Consider the following 25,149-nt stretch of genomic DNA (forward strand, 5'->3'; position numbering starts at 1 on the left):
CAGTGCACATCACAGTGAGCAGTTTAGCAGCCTTAGCGTATCATTAGCATATTACACTTTGATTGGTTGTTTGGTTGTTCTGCCATTCAGTCTATTTACATATTACCCTTTTATTATATAGGACTAAAGGCCCAGTGCACAAAATTCGTGTATAGTAGGAGAGGGTCCCTCAGTCCTGCCTGCACTCTGTCCAATCCAGGACCCCTGAGGGGATGTCCAACTGCCAGTTTAGGCCCGATCCTGCAGTCGGAAATCCCACCTCGCAATCCGGGATCACTGGCTCCTAACCGCTCACCTACCTGCCTGATCACTCCTAACTGCCTCTGCCTGCCTACCTAATCACCCCCAAATGCCCTCACCTACCGGCCTAATTGCCCCTAGCTGCCTCTAGCATGGCCCCCACCACCATGGCTTTGTCCTGAAGGAAGTCAGATGTCCGGAAGAGAGAAATGGAAAGTGGAACAGAAAGTTAGATGAAGAGAGAAAAGAGTGAGAGAGGAATGACAGGAGAAGGACAAGGAAAGGAGGGAAATGGGGGGGGGGGGGGGGGAGGGAAAGGATGGGAGAACGGATGAAGAGAATGAAAGGGATAGGAGGAGAGGAGAAGGGAGGAGAAATAAGAGAGGAAGGGGAAAGTGAAGGTAAAAGGAGGAGAACAGAGGAAGAGAAGTGACAGATATCTTGAAATGTGGCTAGTGTGGCTGAGGAATTGATTTTTTAATTTTATTTCATTTTAATTAATGCTAAAATCTGTATTTAAATGATGACCAGAAAAAAAGATTATAAAGCCGAAGCCGGTTTGGCTCAGTGGTAGAGCGTCGGCCTGCGGACTGAAAGGTCCCGGGTTCGATTCCGGTCAAGGGCATGTACTTGGTTGCAGGCACATCTCCGGTGTGGGGTGTGCAAGAGGCAGCTGGTCGATGTTTCTCTCTCGTCGACGTTTCTAGCTCTCTATCCCTCTCCCGTTCTCTCTGTTAAAAATCAATAAAATATATTTAATAAAAAAAAAAAAAAAAAAGATTATAAAATGATGACTAGCCAAAACCGGTTTGGCTCAGTGGATAATGTCAGCCTGTAGACTGAAGGGTCCCGGGTTCGATTCTGGTCAAGGGCATGTACCTTGGTTGCGGGCACATCCCCAGTAGGGGGTGTGCTGAAGGCAGCTGATGGATGATTTTCTCTAATCAATGTTTCTAACTCTCTATTCCTCTCCCTTCCTCTCTGTAAAAAAATCAATAAAATATTTAAAAAAAAAAAAAAAAAAAGAAAAAAGAAAAGAAAAGAAAGAAAAGCACATGTCTGTGACTAGTCGACTCTTAACAACTTTAATATAAAAATATCTGTATAGCCCTAACCGGTTTGGCTCAGTGGATAGAGCATTGGCCTGCGGACTGAAAGGTCTCAGGTTCTATTCTGGTCAAGGGCATGTACCTTGGTTACGGGCACATCCCCAGTGAGAGGTGTGCAGGAGGCAGCTGATCAATGTTTCTCTCTGACCGATGTTTCTGACTCTCTATCCTTCTCCCTTCCTCTCTGTAAAAAATCAATAAAATATATATTTTTTAAAAAATATCTGTATAGCCCTAGCTGGTGCTGCTCAGTGAATAGAGCATTGGCCTGCGAACTGAAGGGTCCTGGGTTTGATTCTGGTCAAGGGCACATGCCTGGGTTGCGGGCTCAATCCTCAGTAAGGGTCATGCAAGAGGCAGTCAAACTGATGATTCTCTCTCATCATTGAATGTTTCTGTCTCACTCTATCCCTTCCTCTCTGAAATCAATAAAAATATATTTTTTAATGTGTATCATCTGCCATAAATGTATGCCTGAGTGACAATGAATAGGTGGACCTCGTTAGATGTTTCTGAAAATATCAGCACAGGTATCATTTAACATTTCACCAAGACTTATCTAAACATCAAAAAATTCTAGAATCATTAGAGATGGAGTGCCAAAAAGAATTTAGATTTTGGATTTGCTTAATCTGTTAATACAGAATGTCAGTTTCCAGGGAATTTGTTTCATTCCAAGTGGGCAAATAACGCTCTCTACACTGATATGTCGGGCCTATACTTGGGTTTTTAAAGGTTATTTGTCCACTAATCTGATGAGCCCAAATCAGTAAACTTTAGAAGATGGAGTGCTTTGGATTGCTAAAGGGCTAATAACAGTTCAAGCAAATGTCATCAAATGTCACAGATAAGACATTTTAGAAAGAATAATTTATCCCATGGATTCTGCACTCCTGTATCCTAGCATTTCAGTCACTGCATCAACACAAATATAACAGAAAACTCCTCAAGGGTTGTAGGAGAGCCAAGAAATAAATGAAGCCAGCTGAAGTAGTCATGTGATCACATTTGTTTTAATTCTTAAACAAGTAAGCAAATAATTCGAGTTCCCAAAGAAATACAATCTTTTTTCTTCTTCCTCTTAAAATAAAAAGCCTTCTTCAATAACAGGAGCCCAGGGAAGGACAGTAGTTAGCTAAATCCCAACTGGGAGCAAAGCCCTAGGTTTGAGAACTGTACCTTTTGAAAACCAGCAAATGAAGCAGCATACACACGCATTCCTACTGCTTTAGAACCAAAGCTCAAGCCCTTGTCCTACATAAGCAAAAGCAGTGTGGCACAGGTGGGTGAGTCACCCCATGCACTAATCGTTTGCAGGTTCTGTTTAGCGCACATGCCCAGGTTTCAGCTCGATCTCCAGGAGGGGGCATGCAAGAGGCAGCTGATATATGTTTATCTCTCATGATGTTGTTCTCTCTCCTCCCCCACTTCTCTCTCTAAAAATCAATCAACTTATTTTTAAAAAATAAAAAAACCTGAGAACCAAGACGAGCATTCTGGTCTAAGAAACAGGGTCTCAGACTTTGGGAAGCTGCGGAGGAGAAGGAAGGCTGTTTGGAGATACCTGGAAGGAGAAGGAAAGAGGGAAGAAGCTGCCCAAGGTGAGCCTGCAAAGAATGGGCCAGCCCCATCAGGGAAAAGGACTTCTGATACTTAAAGAAAAAGTAGGTTTATTTTAGAGAAAGAACAAGACTCCCCTGAAGATCTGTACAGCCCTGGCCAGAGGTTTGAGCATCAGCCTGTAAACCGAAGAGTCGTGGGTTTGATTCCCAATCAAGGACAAGTACCTCGGTAGCAAGTTCCAAAGCCCACATTTGTGGAAGGCAACCAATCCATGTGTCTCTGTCACATCAATGTTTCTTTTTCTCTTTCTCTCTCTCCCCCCTCCTCCCTCCCTTCTACTTTTTCTAGAAATCCATGTAGAAAAATATCCTTGAGTGAAGATTAAAAAGATTTAGACAGCCCAGCTGGCATAGCTCAGTGGTTGAGCATCAACCTAATGCACCAAGAAGTTGCTGGTTTGATTCCCAGTCAGGGCACATGCCCGGATTCCAGGCTCAATCCCCTATGTGTTTGTGTGTTGGGGGGCGCAGGAGGCAACCAATCAATGATTCTCTCTCATCACTGATGTTCCTATCTCTCTCTCCTTCTCCCTTCCTCTATGAAACCAATAAAAATATATTTTTTAAAAAAATTTGTACAGATGTTGATAATTTAAAGGTTCTCATTTTTAAAAAGCCTTCTTGGTCTTCTATTTTCCAAATTTTGATACTTTGGGGTACAAAATAATTTCACTTTCTTCTTAATTTTAACAAAGGCAAAGTGTAAGCACAATAATGAATTGCCAATGACATCTGACTCAGAGGAGACTCTTAGGAGGGACTAGGACTCGTTAATCAGGAAAACATGACCAGCAGCCCATCAGATCTAAACAATCTTTATGATGTAGTAGCTCTAGGGTTAGCAAGTCATCCAATTTTTCAACAGATGCAGATTTTTATGTGAAATCTTCCAACTTTAACATTAGCAATTAGTTTCAAAAAATTTAACCATTGTGTGGGACAAGCAAAGGTTCCCTGTTTTGTCAATACTTTGCAACCACTGAACAAGATTCTCCCCTAAAATCCCTTTCATTTCTATATTCCAGAACTTTATATTCCCTTAAGTAATTAATATCTCTGAGAAGTCTCTAGCCTCCCCCATAAAAATTCAACAGATGCAGGCTCCCACTAAAAGTGTTAAGGCAAAGGACTCAATCACTAACATCGAGAAAGTTGAAATATACTGACACTTGAAAACTAGAAACCCATTCAGTGTGTTTTCAAGTCTTTCAATTACCATCATGGACGTAAACTGCCTTGTACGGCATCTTTAATCAAAGGCCCTGCCAAGAATGATACTGAGCCGAAACCGGTTTGGCACAGTGGATAGAGCGTCAGCCTGCGAACTGAAAGGGCATGTACTTGGTTGAGGGCAGATCCCCAGTAGGGGGTGTGCAGGAGGCATGTGATTGATGTTTCTATCTCTCTCTCCCTTCCTCTCTGTAAAAAAAAATCAATAAAGTATTTTTTTTAAAAAAAATAATACTGAACATTATTAAACTACAGAGCCAAGTTATGCTTTTGGTGACCCCAACCCGAAAAGGATTCCAAAAAATAGTAGAGTACTTAAAATCTAATGAAAATATGTTCTCTGGAAAGAACATGGTTTCCGGTACCAGCTTTGCCATTAACTTATTATCTGATCTTGGGCAATCACTTTACTTCTCCTCGGTTTTTTTCATCTATTTAAAAAAAAAAAAAAAAAAAAAGGAAAGGGGTTGAATTCCAAGCTCTAAGCCCTTCCAGCCCTGAAATTCTAGTATTCCTTTCATTTATATTATTTCTCCATTGCCTCTATATTGTTATAGTGAGGGTAATTTCCCCCAGGTTTTGCCTGTGGTCTTTCTAGCTAGATGTTAAATCTAAGGAGGATAACTACACTTATGTTTCTTTATATCCCTTAAGTTGCTGGAAATAAGGTGTTTTATGCAGAACAGACACAGTATTGGTTTAACTGAATTTATGAAACCTGATTTTAAAATATTTACAAGCCTACCAAGACAAAGCTCCTGCCTTAATCTTAGTCATAGCTTCTGCCTCTCTATAATTAACGATATTGTTTGGAGTAGCTAAACAAATAAGTTTCAAACTCTTGGCAGTTTCTAAGTTTTCCAATTAACTTACAGAGCACTCCTTCACAAGATCTATTACAAAACCTACTAAAGCTAGCCAACCTTAATGAATTACAACAACCTTGGGTTTTTACAGGAGAAATCATGCTTAGTGAAATTAAATAAAAAGTTGAACTGTATTCAGTCTTAATTACCTTATAAACAGCAATCCCGGCTATAAAGCAAAAGTTCACTTTAAATTCAGAAAGGGGCAGAGATGCAGGAGCTTGACCAGCAATCTTTATGACAGAGAAATAAAGAAGCAAGCAGAAAATAAAAGCACAGCTCCATCAGAACTAGGGAAACTGGTTGTTGGCAAACTGCCTCAAAAAGAGCTACATACCTATTTCAAAAACTTTAAATGTTCATTTACATTTAAAATGTAAAGTATCAGAGGAACCAAAATGGCGGCATATGTAAACACCTGAACTTGCTGCTTCATACAACCACTTCAAAACTACAACTAAAAGACAAAACGATATCATCCAGAACCACAGGAAAGCTGGCAGAGTGGAATTTATACAACTAGAAGGAAAGAGAAAAGCACATTGAGACTGGAAGTGCGGAAGTGAAGAAGTAAGGAGGCACGCACAGAAAGGGGCTGGCAACTGAGTACACTGTTGTCTTTTTCAATCGGGAGCGAGACACAAGCTGCTGACTGCTCTAAACTCCAGTTCTGGGAGAGACTCTGGGACTCAGACTCATATGGGAAGAAACTGGACTGTCTGGCATTGGGCCAGAACACAAGGGTAGCTTTATCTCATAGGGATCATTTGCAGGGATCATTGTTCCTGCAAAGTGCCACAGGACACAGGGACTTAGGGACCTCTTCAGGGCAGGGCTGATGGTCAGCCATTGCTGTTTGCTCCACCCTGGTGATTACCTGAGACCCCACCCAAGCTGTGTGCAGAGGCTTTTGCATAGCAATGGCCTGGCCTTTTGCAATATAAACCCTAATATACTGCAGCTGGGTCAGAGAGCCTTCAAAAGAAGCCCAAAGCTGGACAGCAGCTTGCACTGCTTCACAGCTGGGCCTCATCTGGGCACCTCCAAACTCCAAACAAAGAGGAGGAATCTAAAGATCTTTCTGTAGCTCCTGCCAGGTGGCCTCAGGCAGTGGCTGACTTTGCATCTCCTTGGAGATCCAAGAGCCAGTGTACCCAAGGGTCAGAGTAAGACCATCCAGATTACAACTCTTCACATCCATAAGACACACACTCAGGGGGCAGGCTCAGTGAGCGCCAAAGCCCCACTGAAGCAAGTCTTGCCCCATAAGGGTGTTTCCAGCACAGAAGTTCTCCCAACATAGACACAACTTATCCTCACAGCCAACTGGCCTGGAGGTCAATTCCTCCCAGTGATACCAACAGCAATCAAAGCTTAACTACAACAAGACTGTGCATACAGCTCACAAAGGGGTGCACCAAGAGTGTCCACCTCAGGTAATTATGGAAGCTGAACCACTGGGCCCTATAGGACACCTAGCACACAAAGCCACTCTATCAACACAGGGAAGCAGCCAAAATGCGGAGACAAAGAAACAAGTCACAAATGGAGAAAATGATGAAAGCAAAATACTGGATATAGAGTTCAAAACCACTATTCAAGAATCTTCTAGAAACCTCTGAGAAATTTAGTGAGATGCTCAAGGATATGAAAAAGGACCAACTAAAAATTAAGCATACACTGACTGAAATGAAGAATAATATACAGAGGTCCAATAACAGACTAGAGGATCCCAAGAATCAAGTCAAGGATTTAAAATATTAAGAAGCAAAAAACACCCAACAAGAAAAAAAAAAAAAAAAAAAAAAAGAATCCAAAAATATGAAGATAGTGTAAGGAGCCCCTGGGACAACTTCAAGCGTACCACCATCCAAATTATGGGTGTGCCAAAAGAAGAGAGCAAGATATTGAACACCTATCTGAAGAAATAATGACAAAAAACTTCCCCAACCTGGGGAAAGAAATAGACTTTCCAGGAAGCATACAGAACCCAAACAAAAGGAATCCAAAGAGGACCATACCAAAACACATCATAATTAAAATGCCAAGGGCAAAAGACAAAGAGAGAATCTTGAAAGCAGCAAGAGACAAACAGTTAGTAACCTACAAGGGAGTACCCATACGACTGTCAGATGGTTTCTCAACAGAAACTATGCGGGCCAGAAGGGAGTGGCAAGAAACATTCAAAATGATGAATAGCAAGAATCTACAACCAAGATTACTCTACCCAGCAAAGCTATCATTTAGAATTAAAGGTTGGATAAAGAGCTTCACAGATGAGAAAAAGCTATAGGAGCTCATCATCGCCAAACCAGTATTATATGAAATGCTGAAGGGTATTCTTTAAGAGGAAGAAGAAAAAGGTAAAGATAAAAATTATGAACAACAAAGTGACAACAAATACATATCTATCAACAAGTGAATCTAAAAATCAAGTGAATAAAAAACCTGATGAACAGAATAAACTGGTGAATATAATAGAATCAGGGACATAGCAAGGGACTGACAATTCCCAGGGGGAAGATGTGGGGGGTTCGAGAAGAGACTGGATTAAAATCGTACACCTATGGATGAGAACAGTGGGGGAACAAGGGCAGAGGGTGGAGTGGGAAGAGGGTGGAGGGAAGCTATAAGGTGGGAGAAAGAGTAAAAACTAATAATTTAAACAATAAAGATTTATTTTTTAAAAAAATAAAAAATATATAAAATCTCAGACAACTCTTGTAGCAATATTTTTGCCAATATATCCCCTCAGATCAGGGAAACAAAGGGGGGGAAAAAAAGAAACAAATGGGACTACATCAAACTAAAAAGCTTCTGCACAGCAAAAAAAAAAACGCCAACAAAATGAAAAGGGAATCTACTGAATGGGACAACATATTTATCGATGATAATCTGAAAAGAGGAATATTTCCAGCATGTATAAAGAACTTTGTATAACTCAACACCAGCAGACAATCGATTTAAAAATGGGCAAAGGACCTGAATAGACAAATGGCAACAGACATATGAAAAAATGCTTTACATGACTAATCATCAGAGAGATGCAAATTAAAACCATGAGATATTACCTCACATCTGCCAGCATGGCTACCGTCAATAAATCAACAAACAACATGTGCTAGCGAGGATGTAGAGAATGTGTACTGTGGGTGGGAGTGAAGACTGGTGTAGCTGCTATAGAAGAGAATGGAGTTTTCTCAAAAAATTAAATAGGAAACTGCCTCATGACCCATTTCTCAGAATATATCTAAAGAAATCCGAAACACTAATTGAAGAGAATATATGTTCCACTAAATTCATTGCAGCGTTGTTGACAATAGCCAAGATCTGGAAACAGCTCATGTCCATCAGTAAATGAGTGGATAAAAAAAGATATGGTACATTTAGATAATGGAATACTATGTGGCCATAAAAAAAGGAAATCATACCCTTTGCAACAATATGGATGAACCTGGAGATTATTATGCTAAGTGAAATATGCCTGTCAGAAAATATAAATGTTATATGATCTCACATGTGGACTCTAACAAAATAAACTGACACACAAAATACACAGGCATGGATACATGGAATAGACTGATAGCTGTCAGAGTGGAGGGGGGCTTTAGGGGGTTGGGTGAAAGAAGGTGAAGGAATAAACCAAAAACATACCTACATAACAGACCACAGTATGAGACTAGCCAGAGGGAAAAATGGAGGATGGACAAAGGGAAGAAAATGGAGATGGAAAGAGACTGTTTGGGGCAATAGGAACATGATACAGTGTATAGATGATGTTTCATTGAGTTGTATACTTGAAATATGTTTGATTTTTCAAACCAGTATCACCTCAATAAATTCAGTTAAACAATAAAGACAAATTGTTTTTAAAAAAACAACACATAATCAGAGTAGTAAAATGTTTCCCATTTACTGCAGAGTGACTGAATTAAATAAGCCATCATTTATATGTGGCCAACCCATCATTTACAAACACGTTTTATATTAGGCACTTATATAGCACACAGAAGTTATCACTCTCCTTCCAGTTATACAAACTATAAAAAAATAAAATAAAATAAAATAAGATAAATAAAAAACGACACTTGGCTAGATCTTATTTTTAAGACTATGATTATAATTATTTTTAAATGTAATTATTTTTAATCATAATAAAACATTTAATCATTCTCATTTTATTCTGTATTTTCTTGAGGCAATGGGGACACAATAATTATCAAAAACACTAAGCAAAAGGCAAAATTAAACCTTTAAAAGCTGTCAACCATTTAGCCACTCAAACATCAAACATTTGAGTGCCTTCTCCATATAGGCACTATTCCAAATAGCACAGAACGAGGCTAAATACATAAATAAGGTATAAATAAGACAGGTATCTGTGCTAAGAAAAAAAAAAAAATTTAAGGGTAATGGTAATGAAATTATGTAGAGTCCTTCAAGGGCCTTTCTATCTTTTTTTTTTTTTTAAATATATATTTTTATTGATTTTTCACAGAGAGGAAGAGAGAGGGATAGAGAGTTAGAAACATCAATGAGAGAGAATCATTGATCAGCTGCCTCTTGCACACCCCCTACTGGAGATGTGCCCGCAACCATGGTACATGCCCTTGACTGGAATCGAACCAGGGACCCTTCAGTCCACAGGCCGACGCTCTATCCACTGAGCCAAGCCGGTCCTGGCATGGGCCTTTCTATCTTGATAACATTTGAAAGTCAAGGAAGAGGCAGTCAAGTGAGTATCTAGAGGAAGAGCGTTGCAGGCAGAAGTAACAAGGCATCATCTCCTAGGACTTTGGCGGGGGGGGGGGGGGGGGGGGGGGGGGTGGCTGGAACATAGAAGAAGAGGTGAGATCAAGAGTGGAGAGGGGCCCTCCAGAGTTACTGAAGTGACTATTTGCATTAAGAACTGGATATCTGTTATTTATTTAGCTTTCACCCCATATGATTTAGACAACTAACAATGGAAGTGTTTAACAGAAAGCTACAGTAAACCCTCCTAACAGATAACTGATTATGGATACACAGGAGGTCTCTGTTTCCATAAGAAACGGGATGCTTCTGTTCTGAAAAGAAAAAGAAAAGATGAAACCAGCATCTGGACTAGAGGCACAAAAGAAAGAGACAAGAGGAAAGAGAGGTTGTGTTGTAGAACAATGGGACTACAAGGCAGAGAAACTTGAACATAGCTGAGGAAGAGCCCACAGGAAGACGAGGACCATCTTGGAGAGCCAGGAGAAAAGATGCCTGCGCTTGACTCGAATCTGGGAAGTTAATCAGACTGAGAAAACAGAGAATTATATTGTAGAATATATACTTTTGATAACCTATTTTGTCATTCATTACTTCAAAAATAACTGACCAATTATCCAATTATCATGTCCCAGGATCCTGCTAGGTGCTAGGGACACAAGACTAATTAGAAACCCCTACCAGATCATCACAGCAATTAATGATTAAGTGCAAAAGTAATCAGGTGCTTTTACAATGGAGAAATTTGGCAGATACCACTTAAACAGTGTTTAAACTTAGCATCACCACCAGTTGTACAACCTGACAACAACTGCAATGCCCTGAGAAAGAGTCATCTTCACATAGGCAGTATTCCTGCCAAACATGGAAATTAGACCAATTCAAAGGCAGGACATCTATATAAAACTAGCCTAAACTCTCCAAAAGTGTCAGTGTATTGGGGAAGGGGAGAATTAAAGGCTAAAAGTCAAAACTAAATAAAAAGGACAAATAAACACAGTATGTAATCTTTTACTGATTTCTGGATTCAGTAGGTCTAGGGTAGGAAAAGTCTACATTTTTCACAAATGCCTAGAGAAAGCTGACATTGGTTCTTAGACCACTCTTTAAAAGTAACAAAATAATGTTATTCCTAGGCATTACATACTGAAGAACTTAAAGGTGAAATACCCTGATATCTACAGTTATATGCCTCAGGAAAAAAATGTTTATATAGAGAAATTGTGCAAATTTGAAAATGTTAATAATTGATTAATCTAGATGAATTGACAAATTGTGTTCATTGTATTATTCTTTCAACTTTTCTGTACATTTAAAGATTTTTTTCTTTAAGTTGGGGGAAAATACTCACAGTCCAGACAAGAAAATAGTTACAACACAACAGAAAGTGTGAAGTTATAAATTGCTCCATTAGTGCACAAGCGGAGTGCCAGGTGAGAATTCCCAACTGGCCAGCAAGTCCCCACTCAGGATCCAATGTCCGGATGGAGTTAGGGGGCAGCTGTTTTAGGTTCTGCAAAGGGGCAAAAACACTAGAGAACTTTGACACCTTCCAAGAAACACAAATGTGAGTGGAAAAAAAGATGATGAAGAGATCGCAGAAGATAAGGCTGAAAGATAAGTAAAGAGATTTGAATTTCGTCTTTTTTTTGTTTTTGTTTTTAATATATTTTATTGATTTTTCACAGAGAGGGAGAGGGATAGTTAGAAACATCAATGAGAGAGAATCATCGACCAGCTGCCTCCTGCACACCCCCTACTGGGGATGTGCCCACAACCAATGTATTGTACATGCCCTTGACGGGAATCGAACCTGGGACCTTTCAGTCCACAGGCTGATACTCTATCCACTGAGCCAGACCGGTTTGGGCTGAATTTCATCTTTCTTAATTTAAAAATACTTTGGACCATTCTATTCTTACTTATTAGTATTCTAACTTTTTATACTAGTTACTTAAGGAATCCTGAACATCACCACTACCACCACTCAAAAATGGGACATACCCCACCTCTCACAGCTACCATAGTGAAGTCTAAAAGCAGTCAGCAAGTGTGTTCCAAACTATTGTGGCATTTCCCCAATCTAAAGGAGTTCACACACACAACTGCAGAGCTGAGTTCCTCAAAACCAAGCATCTTCTTTCCAATCTATTCCCCTTGTGGGCTTCCCCATCTTCACTGATCAAAGCTCCACCAAACCAGGTCCCTTAGAAACAGCCTCTAGAACCCTTTTTCCTCCTTTTCCCTCCCCCTCCTCTGCACCTCAGTAAATATCTCACTCTACTAACCCTTCCCGTACTCAGGGCTCTGGTCTAGGACCTGGTTTAGAATACCGAGGAGTCTTCTCCTAACAGCCCTAGTAATTTGCTTCCACAAACAAGATGAAGCAAAAACATGATCCGCACTAGCGTATCAGCCTCATCACCTGCCTCCACTCCATGAAACTCTTCTCCAGTGCATGTGCATGTCTCCAGAGCTCTGTATAAGCAAGCCCTTTCCTCTGCTCAAAGCACCCTTCCAGTCTTTTCTTCTTCCTTCAAGACTTACACAAATGTTCTCTGCTTCTGTTCACTCTTTTCTGGGTTCCCGCCAGTACTTTACAAGTATCTCCTGTCTATTACACCACTTGTCACAGAGCACTAAATTAGTGTGTCTATCTCCCAAGAAACTGAAAGCTCTTTAAGCATAGGGACCATGGCTTTTTTAAGCATGGTAACTTTCACCTAATAACATTTTATACATTATTAACTAAATTGGCTCAACTGTTTCAGGTTTCATCTAGCATAAAGAAAGAAGAAATGTTTCTTATTATAGATTAGTAAATATGAGTATAGACTGCTAATTTTTGCCTATCAGTGATATTACTAAGGCTAATCCAATTCATTTGTAAATTCCTTGAGTCTATTAGGAATGGGTAACTCCCACATTAACATCTCCCCAACACCTGCTTTGAAATGCAGACTTACAACCTATATATATATAAAAAGCTAATATGCTAAATGACCCTCTGCCCATCCAACCAGTCACTATGGCACACACTGACCACCAGGGGGTAGACGCTCAATGCAGGAGCTGCTGAGCTGCAGTGACTTGACAGCGTTGGTTCTCAGGCTTCTTGGCTGATGCACCCTGAAACCAGAGAGGAGGAAGCCCAATTTCTTGCAGGGCCACGCGATTCCACCTTCAGACGTGGGTTATGTTGTTGCTGGGGTGCTGTAAGCCCCGAATCTGGTTTACTGCATAGTTGCGTCTGCGTTGCACACCCTGAACAACAGCAACTTTGCAGAGTGCCCTCTCCCACTCTGGGACCCCCTGGAGGGATGTTAGAGAACTGGTTTCAGGCTGAGGGACCCCACCTGCCAGAGCAACCTCACTCACTCCACAGATGCTGAGGAGGGACCAGGGAGGCTGGCTCCAGAGTGTGTCCAGCCCATCTCACCCAGTCCCGCCCCGCTGGCCACCTTCTAATTAATTTCCTTCCAATGTGCACAAATCCTTGCACCGGGACAATAGTAAAAGTATATTTAATTGAACCCTTCCCATAACAGTTGAGATATAGCAAACTAAATACTGCCTTAGACCCTGACTCAATAAAGATATAAAAATAAATAAATAAATAAATAAATAAAAAAAATCACATCTTTTACTGGTCATAATGACCCTAAAGAAGCTTAAATTTTTCTCAAGGACTGCCATCCTTCACTTCTTTGGATTTCCCCCCCTCCTCCCAAGCTATCAAGCTCACATTATACTTAGCACTTCTCTGCAAAATGACAGGTTTCTAAAGATACACTTCAAAGTCAGTCCAGAGCTTTTCTGAGAACAGGATGACCCCAGGTCCAAGGAAGCAAGAAAATAACAGCTGATTGAAAAAAACCGTTGCCAATTTAGAGACTCCCCAGGAATAGAATATCTCCATGAATACTGCCTTATCAGTAATAATTTACCCTTTCAGCTTCTGCCTTATTCACTGCACTATCATTTTTCACAAACCATGATTAAGAGTCTGGATTAACACTGAAATATTTAACATTATGAAATATTCAATATACCATGAAAGAATAGTAACAATGCATCTTTGCTTGAAAAGAAAGCAGGTTTCGAAACTGCACAAGGCAAATGGACTATTAACAAAAACTCCTATCCTTCATGTCACTAGAAATGATCCACAAATACATGCATTTTCTGAGTTATGATAGCACTTTCACTTTCAAGAACAGTCTGCTGTCTAACCTGGTTAATAAACCAGTCCAGGATTATGTAACTTGATAATTAACCAGACTTCAAATTCACACCTTCAACTCATAATGTTAAATACTAACAAAGTAAAATAAGCCATAGCAATAAACATTTTTAAAATATAATTGATGATCTATTTATATATAACAATATTTAATAATTTAAAATCTCAGAACAAGAAAATGAGGGAAACCCACAACTGAATTTAATGAAATGAAGTCAAAACAATCCAGAAAAAAACTAGCCTTCAAATTATCAACTAAAGAGTAACAGTTATTTAACACTTAGATTAAATTATTCATTAGAAAATAATTTTTTCATATGTGTTTTTATTGACTTTTAGGTAGAGAGAGATAGAAACATCAATCTACTGCCTCCTGCATGTTCCTTCCTGGGGACTGAGCCTGAACCCGGGCATGTGCCCTGACCAGGAATCGAATCAGTGATCTCTTGGTTCATGGGTCGACACTCAACTACTAAGCCACACATGCAAGGCTCATTACCAATTTTTAATGCAAATGATAAGTTCTTTTCTCTGTAAAGCCCTCAAAGTCTTAAAAAAAATTCTCACAGAGGAAAATTACAACAATTTCTTCTTTTATGATAATGCGAACATGGATCAGATAACAAGACATTTTAAAAATCAAATCACACTACCCATATAATAAATATTCCATATGATCAAGTCTTTGTTATAAATATTTAGAATAACACTTGAAGAGTCCTTTCAAATTGTATTTACATTAATTATGTGCATTGCTCCAAACTTGCAACCAGTGAAAAAGCACAAATTAATCCCAATCAAAAAATGGGGTTGACAAATGAGTCCATCAGAAAGTAAAAGGAAATGCATGTTAATTTCAAGCTCCATTAGAAAAGGGGTTGGGGCATGCTTGCACAAGAAGAAATGTTATTTTTTTAAAAAAATAATGAACATTTAGAGGCTCCAACAGAGAAAGGGCAATGTTAAAGTTTTATGTGAAGTGTGGTATTTCTGCACACTTTGAACTTACAATAATGGATAAATTTAGTATAGTGCTCTTGCAGAGTGACATAGAGCAAGTCAAGCCAGACTGTCCATTTCCCAAAATATTAGCCCACTCAACCAGTGGCCACAACATGGGGGTGCTGAGCAGACTACCAAGCTACATAAGCAACACCTTCCAGGTCCGCAAGCAAGCACACCAGCACTTGGCAAATTTTCGGAGCTAGTGCTCTGAGATTCTCCCAGATGCCTGATATATTTAAGAGAAAACGGTACTAATAAAACTTAAAGCCTCCAACGTGTATAATATAACCAAAATTCCTCTAAGTCTTCTAAGGGCATGGCTTCACAATCATTCATGAGGAAAATATGATTTGGGCTGGCAAAAAAGATAACCGATTCCACATCTTTCACTGTTTATTTATTCTATACTAGAGGCCCAGTGCACAAAATTCATGCACAGGTAGAGGCTGCTGGCTGCCAGCCAGGATCTCCCTTCCTCCACCCCCACTCCCCAGCTGCCTGCCACCACCAGCAGGGGCCTCCCTACCCGCAGTTGGCCAGCTGGCCCCGGCCCCTTGTCAAACTCCTGGTCAAGGGAACAATGTGCATATTAGGCTTTTATTATACAGGATACAGAAACTAGCAAAAAATATACATTATGAATGAATTTAATTTTTAACTATTTTTTTCAGCTTTTACATGCAGTAAAATTCACTCTGATGTACTATTCTGAGTTTTGACAAACTCATAGTTGTGCAATCACCTCCACAATCAAAATATAGAGAAGTTAAAGGGCTTTATTTTAACAGCATGTACATACAACTAAACCATCGAAGTGCACAAAATATTATTAGCTTCAAATGCTAATTAGGTTCATCAACTTACTGCAAAGCTACAGTAATCCGAACACTGTACTGGCATAGAGAAAAAAGCAAACAAGCATTCACATCTACTGTAGAGCCTGCAGGAAGAGACTGAACAAAAATCGTACATTTATGGATGAGAACAGTGGGGGGGAGGGGGAGGTAAGGGCAGAGGGTAGGGTGGGAACCGGTGGAGAGGAGCAATGGGGGGAAAAAGGAGAAACTATTTATCTGAACAATAAAGACTTAAATTTTAAAAACATAAAATAAAATACCAAACAACCTGATTATGTGCAAAAGACTTAAATAGACATTTCTCCAGAAATACATGAATAGTCAAAAACACATGAAAAGATACTCAGCACCACTAATCATTAGAAAAATGCAATTCAAAACTACAATGAGATAGCATTTCACACTCATTAGGATGGCTACTACAAAAAGAAAATACATGTTGGTAAGGATGTGAAGAAATTAGAAATCTTGTGCACTGTTGAAAGGACTGTAAAGTGATATAGCTATGGTAAAACAGTATGGTGGTTCCTAAAAAAAAAAAACAGAAATAAGTTTACTATATGATCAAAACAATTCCACTTCTGGGTATATATCCAATTTAATTGAAAGCAGGGTTTCAAAGAGATATTTGTACACCTGTGTTCCAGCAGCATTATTAACAGCAGTTAAAATTTTGCAATCTAAGTGTGCATCAACAAATGAATGGATAAAATGTGTTGTATATATACAATAAAGTTTATTCAGCCTTAAAAAGGAAAGGAATTCAGATACATGCTTCAACATTCATGAGCCTTGAAGACATTATGCTAAGTGATATAAGCCCAAAAGGAATGCATTATGTTTCCACTTTTCTGAAGTACCTAGAATAGGCAAGTTCATAGAGAAAGAATGAACAGAGTATACCAGGGACTGGTAAAAGGGGAGGATGAGGAGTTACTGTTTAATGCAGCAGTCGCCAACCTTTCAGACCTCACGGACCACCGGTTGGTGACCACTGGTTTAATGGGTACAGAGTTTCTATTTAGAATGATGAAGAAGTTCTGAAAATGAATAGTGATAATGGTTGCACAACGCTGTAAATTTACTTAATTCCACTGAACTGAACACTTGAAAAAGGTTAAAATGGTAAATTTTGTTATGTGTATTTAACCACAATAAAAATTTTTCTAAAGTATAGCAAGTCTTCCCACCTCCCCTACTTGGGAATTCCACTTCAAGAAGTTTCCTAAAGAAATAATAAAGCCCTCACCGGTTTGGCTCAGAGCGTTGGCCTGTAGACTGAAAGGTCCCACATTCGATTCTGGTCAAGTGGATAGATCTTAGTTGCAGGCACATCCCCAATAGGAGGTGTGCAGGAGGCAGCTGATGGATGTTTCTCTCTCATCGATGTTCCTAACTCTCTATCCCTCCCTCTCCCTTCCTCTCTGTAAAAAAAAAAAAAAAAAAAATCACTAAAAATAATTTTTTTAAAGAAATAAGCATGGGCAAAAGATGTATCTACAAATTAAAGCAGCTCTGGAAGCAAACGAAATGTCTAACTTAATCCAAGAAGCTACATAAAATAGGAGGGGATCATTAATGTTGTTACTTTTTCCTATGGAAGCCACCGGGTTGAGAGAGTGGCCTTCTCCTCTCATGCCATGGCATGTGCTCATCCATGATATCAGTGTACTCTAAAAAGGTGGAGTCATCAGGCAAAAATGTCACTTTGCCTGCTGCATTTGAGGCTCCTATTCGACCAGATATTGTGAACTTTGCTCACACCAACTTGCACAAAAGCAATAGAATGGCCCTAAACTGTCAGTGAATTGGCAGATCATCAAAACATGCTGAGTTTTGGGGTACTGTGGCTCAAATCCCCATAGTTGGAGGTGGTCAAACTCATCATTCTGGCCAAGGTGCTTTTGGAAATGTGTGTTATGGAGGCTGCATGTTTGCACCAACCAAAACCTGGCAGCATTGGCACTGCAGAATGAACACAACACAGAAGTGATAATGCCATCTGTTCTGCCTTGGCTGCCTCAGCCTTCCCAGCACTAGTCATTTCCAAAGGTCATCATATTGAGGAAGTTCCTGAACTTCCTTTGGTGGTAGGAGATAAAGCTGAAGGCTATAAGAAAACCAAGCAGGCTGATTTGCTTCTTAAGAAACTTAAGACCTGGACTGATATCAAAAAGGTCTATTCCTTTCAGTGAATGAAGCTAATGAGAACTAAGAAGGCATCATCTATGAGGACAATGATATCAAAGCCTTCAAAAGAATCATCCCTGGAATTATTTTGCTTCATGTAAGCAAACTGAACATTTTGAAACTTTCTCCTGGTGAGGATGTGGGCCATTTATGCATTTGGATTGAAAGTGCTTTCCACAAATTAAGATTATCTGTATTGCTCCTGGCATACAGCTGCCTCCCTCAATAGTAACTACAACCTTTCACAAGAAGCTCAATACATATTTTAGCAGAATCTTGAAATGTCCAGAGATCGAAAGCACCACACAAGAAGATTCATAGCAAAGTCCTAAAGAATCCACTGGAAAACCTCAAAACCATGTTGACACTAAAACCATATACAAAGACCATGCACCTGAGCACCATTCTTCATCAGGCCTAGAACCACAAGCTCCAGATGGATAAAGCAGCAGCAGCAGCAACAGCTGCAGTGCTAGAAGCCAACTAGATGAGAAGGAGGTTCCAAGCAAGACGCCTGTGATAGGAAAGAAAGAAAAGAAGGCTGTTGGCATCATGAAGCAGAAGTTTTTGGTGAGGAAAAAAGCTACAGTTATCAAGAAACCAGCAAGTGAAAACCCCACAGAAAAGAAGACCACTACAGAAGAAAAGACACTTGTAGCATAAACTTCCATTTGTTTATTCCATAAAAGGCAAATCACTTTGCACAGCTGATCTGTATATACAAAAGGCTAAGTGTCCATCCGGTAGCTATGATGTACACTGACCACCAGGGGGCAGAAGCTCAATACAGGAACAGCCATGACCGCACTGGCCATTTACAAAGAAATGGCACTACAGACCTAGCGCTGACAAAGTAACACTCAGCTTCCCCCAAGTGGGACACAGGCCCTGCCACCACCCTGGAGTGACAGCCCACCAAATCTTAACCAACACTGCCAAGACCCCCATGGCACAAAATGTGGCCCACAGCTCAGCCCAGCCCAGCAATGGTGGCTGTGAGCACCTGGTAATAACGTCATGTAGCAATGCCCAACTCCCTCTCCCTAGCAACTAACCTACTTGGACTTTTCTCAGCCCAGGTACCCGACTTGTTTATAGCCAGGTGCAAACATTTTACAGTTTAACCAAACGTTTGTGAAGCATTTTTCCATGCCTCATCTCATTTGATCCTCACAGAAATCCTGGAGTATGTAGATAGGAGACTCAGTAGAATCCTATTTTCTTTTCATTAGCAAGATGTGAATAGTGATATTAAAATATTTCATTTCAATATACACGAATCCATGCACCAGGACACTAGTTTTGACCAAAGGCAAAAAAACTGCTATGTTAACACTGTGCAATTAACCACATTTCATCAATTCTAAAACACAGACATTTCACATTTTTAAGTCTAAAATCTGGATAGCTTACAATTGATGGCATTTCCTAGTTTTTTGGCAGTCTTTCTTTTTTCTTAAGCAGTACATAAAGGTTAATCTTAAGCTACTAATACAGGAAATGTATACATCAGAATATTAACAGTATTTGTCTCTAGGTGATATAAATGAGCTTTACTTAAGAAAAAAAAATTTTTTTAAATTTAAACTTTAATAAATTGGGTATAAAGCCATTCACCCCCATATCAACATGACACAATTCTACATATAGCCTTAAGTACATCTACTATAACTAATTCAGTATTTATTACCTGCTATGGGTTTAGAACGAAGTCAGGTATCATAGAAGACAGGGATATACAAAAGAATGTAATTGCCTTAAAGCTCAGCATCTGACAAAAGAATTTTACTGTCTAGAAAAATCTTAAGGAAAGTAAGTCAGCAACTTAATACTATTTAAATACTTAACTAGATTACTGGTTTTATCTGTTAAACAACCCACTTAATATGGATAAAAACTTGTTCTGCCAACACTCCATAACTGAAAGAATTAGCACTTTATCACATTAGAGGCTAAAATATCTACACATACAAAAGGCTAAAGTGCTAAGTGTCCCTGTGACCGGTAGCTATAATGCACACTGACCACCAAACTGTGGTGATTTGGCAGCGGCGGTTCTCAGGCTTCTCAGTTGATGCACCCTGAAACCAGAGAGAAGAGAGCCCGATTCCTGAGGGGCCACGCAATTCCATCTTCAGCTGTGGGATTTGTTGTTGCTGGGACACTATCGACCCGAATCTGGTTTACTGCACACTTGTGTTTGCGTTCCACACCCTGTACGACACTACTTTGCAGAGTGTCCTCTCACACTCCGGGACTCCTCGGGGGATGTCGGAGAGCCAGTTTCAGCCTGATCCCCACAGGCCAAGCCGAGGGACCCCACCTGCCAGAGGGACCCCACTCACTCCACAGACACCCTTTGAGCCTCAGCACCATCCAAGTGCAGCCAGCCATGGAGGGGACCTCCGGAGGTTGGCTCCAGGGTATATATGGCCCGTCTCACCCAGTCCCATCCCGCCAGCCACCTTCTAACTAATTTCCTTTCAATGTGCACAAATCCATGCACTGGGTCACTAGTCCTTTATAAATCATCTTAGTCATTACACAGATGACAAAGTTCACTCTCAGGCTGGTACTCAAAAACTCAAAAAAGCACATGATCACCAGCTATCAGGTAATAGACATATAATCAATGACAAATTAGCAACAGCAGAAGACACCCTACCACATAACTTTTTGTTTATTATGACATGTTAAAAATTTCTTCCTTCCTTCCTTCCTTCCTTCCTTCCTTCCTTCCTTCCTTCCTTCCTTCCTTCCTTCCTTTCTTTTTTAATTCTCTCCCCAGGTCTTCCTTGCTTACCATGTGTTCACTGTGCTGGAAGGTAAAGTGGCTGCAAAGGAACCTAGTTCCTGCCCTCAGGATTCCTCCCACAGTTCAGCTGAAGGGGGGCAGGGAGAGAAAAGGAGAAAAGCTCCATGATGTTGGATATGGCTATGATCTCTTATATATGACTCTAAAAGTACAGGCAACAAAAGAAAAAAACAGATAAGCTGGACTTGACAAAAATTTAAAACTTTTGTTCATCATACCAGCAGGGTTCAAAGACAACCTATAAAATGGGAAAAGGTATTTGCAAATCATATATAATAAGGGATTAATATTCAGAATATTTTAGCCCAGCTGGTGTGGCTCAGTGGTTGAGCATTGACCCATGAATCAGAGGTCCTCAGTTCAATTCCCAGGGCACCTGCCTGGGTTGCAGGCTCAATCCCCAGTAGGGGGCGTGCAGGAGGCAGCTAATCCCTATATAATCAGCCAGCCAGTAGGTTGGATGGAGAGATGGGAGATGATCTGCTCTCTCCAAACTACCAGCACTATTGGAATAAATACTCACATATGATTCAACCCTGTCTCTGCTTAATTTGGCTCAAGCAGTGGCAGGCAGCCTCAAAACTGTTTAGTGTCCAGTATCAAAAGGACATTATCAACAGAGTAAAAAAACAACCTATAAAATGGGAGAAAATATTTGTAAGTCATATATCTAATAAGTGATTAATATCCAAGCTATTTAAAGAACTCCTACAACTTAACAACAACAAAAACAACTTGATTAAATCAGGCAAAGAACTTGAATAGAGATTTCTTCAAAGAAAATATACAAATGGACAATAAAATTAAAAGATGCTCAATATCACTAATCATTAGAGAAAGGCAAATTAAAACCACAATGAGCACCTTACATCCATTAGATGGCTATTTTATTAAACAAATAAATAATAATAAGTGTTGATGAGCATGTAGAGAAATTGGAACCCTAATATAAATCTGATGAAAATGTAAAGTGGAGCCGAAGCCGGTTTGGCTCAATGGATAGAGCGTCGGCTTGAGGACTGAAAGGTCCCGGGTTCGATTCCGGTCAAGGGCATGTACCTTGGTTGCGGGCATATCCCCAGTAGGGGGTGTGCAAGAGGCAGCTGATCGATGACTCTCTCTCATCGATGTTTCTAACTCTCTCTCTCTCTCCCTTCCTCTCTGTACAAAATCAATAAAATATATTTTAAAAAAAAGAAAGAAAGAAAGAAAATGTAAAGTGGAACAGCTACTGTGGAAAACAGTATGGCAGTTCCTCAAAAATATAAACACAGCCGAAACCAGTTTGGCTCAGTGGTAGAGCATCGGTCTGTGGACTGAAGTGTCCCAGGTTCAATTCCAGTCAAGGGCATATACATTGATTGCAGGCACATTCCCAGTAGAAGGTGTGCAGGAGGCAGCTGGTCAATATTTCTCTCTCATCGATGTTTCTAGCTCTCTATCCCTCTCCCTTCCTCTCTGTAAAAAATCAATAAAAATAAAAAAATAATAATAAAAAATATATATATGCATAAAATTCCACTTCTGGTAATATATTCAAAAGCCTTAAAAGCATGGATGCAAATACATATTTGTACAATCATATTCAGAGCAACATTCATGAGTGCCAAAAAGTGGAAGCAACCCAAGTGTCCATCAATACATAAATAAGTGACGGAATATTATTCAGCCTTAAAAAGAAATTCTGACACATGCTACAACACAGGTGAACCTTAAAGGTACCATGCTAAGTAAAATAAGGCAGGCGCAGAAGTACAAATAATATACAATGCACTTATATGAGGCACCTACAGTAGTCAAATTCAAATAGGCAAAAAATACAATCGTGGTTGCCAGGGATTAGGGGACAGGAAATGAAAATTATTACTTAATAAATGTGGAGTTTCAGTTTGGGGAAAATGAAAAAAGTTCTGATATGGATGATAGTGATGGTTGTACAATGTGAATGTAATGACACTGAAGTATACACATAGTTAAAACGGTAAATTTTTTGTGTAATTTAGCACACACAAAAACAGGATATATGGGTGAGAATTTTAGAATTTCAGATAAATTAAAGATCACTTTCAGCAATGATAACCAATGTCTCAATGAAAACAAACATGTTAATCAGCCTTGAGAGATAGACAGCATTTGTGTCAAAGAAGAATGGAAAATCCCAGTACAAATACCTGGCAAAGGACATGTAGCAACAATTTACAGTAGAAAATAGCCTAAAAAAGTAAGTTAGAGCAAGAATTTAGAAGACCTTGAATGGCAATGCCAATCTAAGAGCCTAACCAGTACAACAACAAGATAGCAGTAAGTTTCTCAAATGAGAGTAGTGCTTGTATGAAAAAAGACTGAATGATGAAGGGGAAGACAGGAAGAAATTCAACTAACTTCAGCAAATACTTACTGAGCAACCTTAATGTCTAGTATTTGCAACCTTCAATAGCATACATACCACCACCACCACTAGAGGAAAAAGAGGGTGCTCCAGTATCGAAAAAAATATATATATAAGACAACAAACAGAACAATTTATCCAGAAAACAAGTAGTTTCATATATTAAAGAATAAAAATTCAAAGATAAAAGGACAATCTAAACTAGAGTAAAAACAGAGCCTGGAAAAAAAGGATTTATATAAACTGGAGAAGTCATTTCTGATTAGATCTGGATAGAAATGAAGAATGAAATGGATATGGTCCTCAATTTGCCCAAAACAGCAATATGATAAAGTCCTCCATAATCTGACCGTTTCCTCATTTACCATAGTTCCATCCACAAGCTATACTCCAGACAGAAAAGACTTTTTCCTCCTCCACTCAACAAAGTATCTAATTTGCACTCCACAACTCCTACTATGCCAAAGACTAAAAGCTTTCCATCTCTCCAAGATCCTCACAGGCCCACTTTATAGTAGGAAAGGCAAAGACAGACATCAACAACATAAATGGGGAAGGAGTTGTATTCTGGCAGGGTGCATCACTGAGGAAACAAGTTACTAATAAGCCTAGACCACCTATACCCAACCCATATTTACGCCCTATCTCATTTCTCCAAAATACAGCTCCTTCATTTCTAACACCTTCACTCCATCTTCCTACCGTAACGCCCTACTTCCACTTGTATACAAATACAAGCCCTGCAAGCACTAGGACTAGTGATCTGATTAAAAAGGAAATCAGAGCATGAAACGCTCTACAATGGCTTCTTAGAGATCTTAGAGTAAAATCTAAACATGTGACCTAGCATTTCCTGGCAATCTCATGCGGCCTCTCCTCTTCACCCCTAAAGTATTCAAGCTACACGGGTCTTCTCTTAGGTCTCTAAACACATGGAGTTCTTTCCTGTCTCAGAACTTTTACACAGCACAGGCCCAGAGGACCCTCTTCCCTCTGCTCAGATATTCAATAGCATAAATACTACCACCCCCAACAACCAGGTATGTCTTGTCTCACACTATGGTTACCTTCTCAAAGAAATTCCAGTGCCGTGCCAATTACTGATCTCCACCTCTGGTTTAGGTCTCCAGAAAAAAGGTATCTCATTTTGGACATGCTGAGTTTGAGAAGCCCCTGGAACACCCAAGTAGTTCTTTGGTGCATAGTTGACCATGGGGTCAGGTAAGACCTTTACTCAAAACAGAAACTTGGGCCCTAGCTGGTTTGGCTCAGTGGATAGAGTCGGCCTTCGGAGTGAAGGGTCCCGGGTTTGATTCCGATCAAGGACACATGCCCAGTAGGAGGCGTGCAGGAGCAGCTGATCAATGATTCTCATCATTGATGTTTCTATCTCTCTCCCTTCATATCTAAAATAAAATTTTATTTATTTTTTTACTTTTTTAAACTGTTACTTTATTAAAAAAAAAAAACAAAAAAAAAAAACAATAGAAATTCGGGCCTGGCTGGTGTGATTCAGTGGTTGAGTGGCAACCCTAGGAAACACAAGGTCAAGGTACATGCCCCAGTTGTGGGCTAGATCCCCAGTAGGTTGTGTGCAAGAGATAGCTGATCAATGATTCTCTCTCATCATTGATGTTTCTTTTTCTCTCTCCCTCTCTAAAATCAATAAAAATATTTTTAAATAAAAAAATATATAAACTTGGACTTTAGCATGTCAATTTTATAACAGGAAGACTGTGCAGAGAAGTGGACTGTGCAGAGAAGTGATTCTCAACTTGGATGAAGAAGGCACCCCTGATCTCTAAGTCACTGTATGGGAGTGATGTAATGC

The 25,149-nt window shown here is 39.7% G+C and overlaps 1 protein-coding gene and 1 pseudogene across 3 annotated transcripts in view; one reads left to right on the forward strand and one right to left on the reverse strand.

Annotated features, from left to right (window-relative positions):
• The window catches only part of CTNNA1 (catenin alpha 1), a 173,833-nt gene that overhangs the window by 147,029 nt on the left and 1,655 nt on the right, over nucleotides 1–25,149 (reverse strand). Inside the window, exon 2 of one of the 2 annotated variants that reach the window (XM_084885053.1) lies at nucleotides 1,120–1,221. The exons of the other annotated variant lie outside the window; for it this stretch is intronic. The gene's annotated coding sequence lies outside the window, so the exon portion shown is untranslated. The remainder of the gene's footprint in view (nucleotides 1–1,119; nucleotides 1,222–25,149) is intronic. 2 annotated transcript variants of the gene reach the window in all.
• LOC311622653 (large ribosomal subunit protein uL4-like) lies at nucleotides 17,565–18,383 on the forward strand (annotated as a pseudogene). Its single transcript has one exon. The product of its transcript is annotated as a large ribosomal subunit protein uL4-like (transcript).

The sequence above is a fragment of the Pipistrellus hanaki genome, assembly GCF_964339955.1.
Source record: "Pipistrellus hanaki genome assembly, chromosome: 5".
Lineage (NCBI taxonomy): Eukaryota > Metazoa > Chordata > Mammalia > Chiroptera > Vespertilionidae > Pipistrellus > Pipistrellus hanaki.